Source organism: Lathyrus oleraceus, chromosome 1, assembly GCF_024323335.1.
Source record: "Lathyrus oleraceus cultivar Zhongwan6 chromosome 1, CAAS_Psat_ZW6_1.0, whole genome shotgun sequence".
Classification (NCBI taxonomy): Eukaryota; Viridiplantae; Streptophyta; class Magnoliopsida; order Fabales; family Fabaceae; genus Lathyrus; species Lathyrus oleraceus.
The window spans coordinates 125,883,499-125,889,498 of record NC_066579.1 but is presented as its reverse complement, the minus strand read 5'-3'; positions in this window follow the sequence as shown (position 1 = coordinate 125,889,498).

Here is a 6,000-nt window from a genome sequence, read left to right as displayed (position 1 = left end):
ACCTTTTCTCAGACTTCTGTTAATGTTCCTTTAATGAAATCGACTGCTCTTAAAAAGTAATTGCTTTTATTATGTAAGAAAAACATGATTTTGATTTTTTTTAAATTCAATTTCAAAATGCTCATCATAAAATTTAATTCTATTTAGCTGAATAAATAAGAGTAGAAACAATTGGATAAAAAGCTCAATTTTATTTAATAGAATGGTAGTCTGTAAATAACAAGACTCCATAGATCCTTACAAAAGTTGAAAAATGGTAATTTACATGGGAAAGGGATACATTGGATACAATGATCACTAATCCTTCTACCAACATTGATATCCATTGTGCTCTTGGCTTCGGTTGAAGATGACAAATCAGAACCCAACGACGAGCTCAAGAATGTCTTCAACATCGAGGGTCAACCAAATGCAGTTACTTGCCATGATTCCTAATTTTTGCATAAATTGCCCCAAGGTGGGGTACTCAATTTATCAGGATAAATTTTCTATTTTATGTCTCTAACTTTTTCTTGGATCGCCCTTTCGGTTTTTCAATCCACCGAGACCCTCATTTTTGCCTAAGCCGCCCTTTCAGGTTTTCAAGTTAGCGAGTCGTTCTTTTCTTTTTAGGCGAAGTATTTCTTGACTGCATCGGCGTTCATAGGACGTGTGAACTCTTCACCATCCATAGTTATAAGAATCAAAGCACCGCCTAAAAAGGCTCTCTTAACAACATATGGGCCTTCATAATTAGGAGTCCATTTGCCCCTAGAATCTGGCTTGAAAGATAAAATCTTCTTGAGCACAAGGTCGCCTTCTATGAACACACGAGGTCTGGCCTTCTTATCAAATGATTTATTCATTCTTTGCTGATATAACTGACCATGACACATGGCAGTCAACCTCTTCTCTTCAATTAAATTCAGCTGGTCATACCTGGTCTGACACCATTCAGTTTTTGTCAACTTGCCTTCCATCAGCATACACAATGATGGGATCTCAACCTCTATCGGGAGCATAGCTTCCATGCTATAAACAAGTGAGAAAGGAGTCGCCCCTGTTGAAGTGCGAATGGATGTACGATACCCGTGCAAAGCAAATGGGAGCATCTCATGCCAATCTTTGTAGCTTACAACCATCTTCTGGATGATCTTCTTGATGTTCTTATTTGCAGCTTCAACAACCCCATTCATCTTAGGTCTGTAGGGAGAATAATTATGATGTGTTATCTTGAAGTTTTACCAAAGAGCTTCCACCATATTATTATTCAAGTTAGATCCATTATCAGTAATGATCTTACTTGGCACACCATAACATCATATAATCTGATTCTTGATAAACGTCACAATAACTTGCTTGATCACATTTGCATACGATGTCGCTTCAACCCACCTTGTGAAGTAGTCAATAGCCACTAGAATGAAACTATGTCCGTTCAAAGCTTTGGGCTCAATCATGCCAATCATATCAATTCCCCACATGGAGAGGAAATGACATTCAATAGTATCAGAAGAACATGAATCTTTTCTGCATAAACTTGACACTTATGGCATTTCTTCACAAACTTGCAATAGTTAGATTCCATTGTCAGCCAATAGTAACATGCTCTCAACATCTTCTTCACCATAGCATGTCCATTAGAATGAGTACCAAAGGAACCCTCATGGACTTCAGTCATCAATAGGTCTGCTTCGTGTATCCACGCATCTGAGCATAACCATATCAAAATTTCCCTTATAAAGCATATTGTCGCATTACGCGAAAAACCGGCGGGAAAAAAAAGAAACAACAGAGCCGCCACCGTGCGTTATTTATCCCAAAAGAGGGAAAGGAAACGCTCAGAGTAAACCTGGAAAAGAACATGGTCTCGCGACCAAAGAGAATGGGTTCGGGAGTCGGTTATGCGAAGGGAAGGTATTAGCACCCCTACACATCCGTCGTACTCGACGGGATCCACGCACAAAAGGAAGGAATATGGTTGCTAAAACGCTGCTCAAACACACACACACTGGCTGAAAGAGACACAAGAAAACAGACTGAAACTGACTCGGCAGGATATCGCATCCTGGGCCTACTTAGTCTATCAGGCATAGACATCAGAGTCGAAGTAGTTCGGACTGGGGAAACAACACATGCTCGCTAGGATATCATATCCTATGCATACGTATCTTCTCGGACGAGAGAAGAATCAGAGCATTCGTAGCTCGGCTGACACGCACACAAACAAACAAAACAAAGGCAAACGTGGAGCCCGACTGCCAATCGATGGACTTATGTCAGCATCCGAACCTAAACACACGCAAAGAGGCAAACGTGGAGCCCAAATGCCAATCACTGGACTTACGTCAGCATCCGAACCTAAACACACGCAAAGAGGCAAACGTGGAGCCCAAATGCCAATCACTGGACTTACATTGACATCCGAACCTAAACACACACAGGAAACCAACTGCCAATCGCTGGACTTATGTCGGACTCCAACCAGAACACACACAAGGGTGGTTAAGACACAAAGGGTTGAAAAAGAAAAAGGGCGCCCGGAGAGATCAGCTCAATCTCCTGCCTACATACTTCATCTGGTGTGAAGATCAGGGCGATGTAGTTCCCCTACGCAGGGACAAGGATCTAGCCTAACCAGATAACAGAGGGAGACACAACACTAGGGAGACTACGACTCGAGCCTAGATGTTGTCATGCAAAGTCAACCCTAAGTTAAGGTTTCTAGCTAAATGGCGCAAGGGCCAACCTATCCTAGACAAGGCTTGCACAGGAAGCAAGGGTCTCGATTGCAACTAGGGCAAGAGAAAGAGGAGGTCTCAATCGCAACGAGGGCGAGAGAAGAGAAAGTCTCAATCGCAACGAGGGCGAGAGAAGAGAATTAGTGTTAGTTATTAGTCAAACTCGGCAAGACATCGCGTCTCGTGCCTATGTATCTCACCTGAACGTGAGAATCAGAGTTGCCGTAGTTCGGCTAAACAGTTACTGTTGGTTTGTGTTTTTTAAGTGGACAACGTCACTGCACAATCTACCTGATGCTCGACCTTTGGAGACTTACTCATCTGTAGTAGAAGGAGTGAATGTATCCTTGAGAGGGGATGGTGTTTGTTTGTGTTTTAAAGAAACAAGCAAGAAAGGAAGTCCTATACGAAGGAACCGTGCTACGTTAATTGACATGCAAATGAGACTACGCGGAGTCTAACAACCTAGGGGATATGATCACACCACATAGGCACACACAAATACATTCAGCATAAAGTAAACACACCAACAAGGGGGCTCAAACATGGGTTAGGTTTTAGTCGAGGGGTCATATCAACCTCGACAGACAAACCTCTGGAATGGGGTGAGTGTTGCTCTTAACCTTGCCATTGAGGGGCTAAGGTGAAGCAGATGAAAGGAGATGAGGGGTGTGCCTCATTGCTTCTATCCCTGGCCTGGGAGAGCATTTGACAAGAATGTGTGGGTTCAGAAAGTGGGAACCCTTCTACACATTTAATACTGACTCAACTGTGCAATTGCACAAGATCTTTGGGTTTTTATCTGTAATGCATCAACACAGTGGTGTGTGCAAAACAGAAGACACACTGAATAGCAGGGGATAGGTTGCTTATCCCTTGGTTCTGCCAATTGCCTCTTTAGGAGGTCTTTGACTCTGTACAAGGACAAATTAAACATACACAAGCATTGCCTCTTAAGGAGGACTTCAGACAATTTGCCCGGCCAAATAACAGGCCGGGTCTCCAGACTACATGAAGTAAAAGAGATTATACCTCAAGCAATTTGCTAAAAAGCAAAGCAAAGCAAGTTCAGAGAACTTAAGCAACTAAGGGTACCTGAAAGAGTCAAACTAATCAGTAAACATTTCACAAGTCAAAGCAAAAGGAATTGAATCCACAGACAAAACAGATGATCAATTGTGCAAAGCACATGACTCAAACACATGAGTCAAACCTACAAAACAAAGGTTAGCATATGATATGTAACCACACTCAATCACATTTGTATGATCTTTGAAGCATTGGTGCTTAACCTGAAACAATGAGCTCAAACATAAGCCAGGAGACCCCTAGGACAAGCCTAGGGTCAAAGACAAATAAAAAGGTCAAAACAGCAAAGGAAAGTCAACCATAATCAAGTTCAAACATTTAGGAAGCAAACACAATTGGATTTATATTCATATCATGCATCATCATCATTTCACAAACCAAAGAAGGCAAGGCATGGCAAATGAAAGCACAAAGAAGTCAACAGAATGACTTGCATCAAAAGTCAACTCAAACAATTTCAAAAAAAATCATCAAATAAATCAAGTTCAATCCTAACACCTAGCATGGTAAGCATGTCAAATTTCATTGCATTTGGATAAGTGGAAGGCAGTCAATGAAAATCAAGAAGTCAACACAATTTCAAGTAAGCACAAAGAAGTCAAACAATCATGGGTCAACTTCAAAAAATCATAACAAGATGAAAACAGATGAGAAATGGATGGGATCAATACCAATCTAAAGCTCAAGATGTCTAGTATGCACATATGAAATTTCATGATCATACAATAAGGTATGAGAATTTCCCAGATGATATGGCAAGGTGTGTCACACAAAGTCAACAATTGACTAGGCAGGGAAGAAAAATCTCAAACAAATGGAAAATAGTTCAAATAAATCCCAGAAAATTCACACATAAACTAGACATATGAGAGAAAGCTTATGCAAAAATTTGGATCATTTGGAGGTCAGGAAGTATGTCATTAAAATTCATGAAAATGCACATCATTGGTGTGACACAAGTTGTCACACCCTACTTCAAAAATTCATATCTAGCAAACCACAAATGATAAATGCACAAATTCTACATCAAAACAAAGATGAATGAGTCTAGTTTCACCACAAAAAATTTCAGGGGCATTGGATACATCATCATCATTTCACAAAAGGAATGGCAAAAGGTGTCAAATGAGCATACATGTTAAAAACCCTAAAGCCATTTAAAATCCAGCCAACCAAAAATTCAGCAAAAATCATGATTAAATAATAGACATTCATGTGAAGATGATGGAAAAAATTTCATGATTTTTGGATTTAAATTGAATGAGAAATGAATTTTGGAAGATTGATGAATAATTTGGAACAAAGTGAACAAAGGACATGAAAGGAAGGTCAAACATGGTTGACCGAGTGGCATTTTCGTGATTAACACATCCACTTATCAAAACGCAGAGTTTCAGGCCACGAAATAAAATGTTGTGATTGGTTAGTGGCTTAACGAAACAGTACTCATGCAGCAAATTCAAACCAACAGCCAATAGCATTCATGATTTCTGGGCAACGACCAACAGGGTTCGTGCAACCTAGGGTTTATGCAACAGCAGCATTTCATTTTCATGCAATCATCATCAGTTGAGACTCATGGCAAACAGCATAGCAGTAATACAACAATGTTCATGCAACATCAAACAAACAATAATCCCAAACACGATTCATGGGAAATTCTGGGCAGAGCTAGGGTTTAAACACAACAGCAAAGCTTCATCACTATCATTCAATCATGAAAATTAAAATGCCCAGAACAAGAAATTAAGCATGGCAATGGCATCAGCAAACATCAGGCAGCATAAATCCATCAAGCATTAACATTAAATCGAGTTAACCAACAAGAAATCGTGCAAAACCAAAATGTCCAACAAGCTTTAAACTCAGATTTCTCCTAGCATGGTTAATCATTTCAAATGATACAAGTTGCAATGGAATGGGCATACAAAGACCTATCCTAAGCATAGTATAGTTTGGCAAATGATGAGATTCGAAATGTTACCAAGATTGAAGCACAGTTGAGTAGCAGTGGTTATTTGGCCTTCAAAGCTCGAAACAGATGTGCTTTAGGCTTTGGAATGATGGATGATGAAGCTCTTTCAGCTCAAGAATGCACGGGATAGCTTGAACCCTAATCTGCCATGAGAGAGCTTTGGATGAAACAGTGCTCGAAATGCTATTCCAGCTGATGTTTGATGCTCCAAAATCC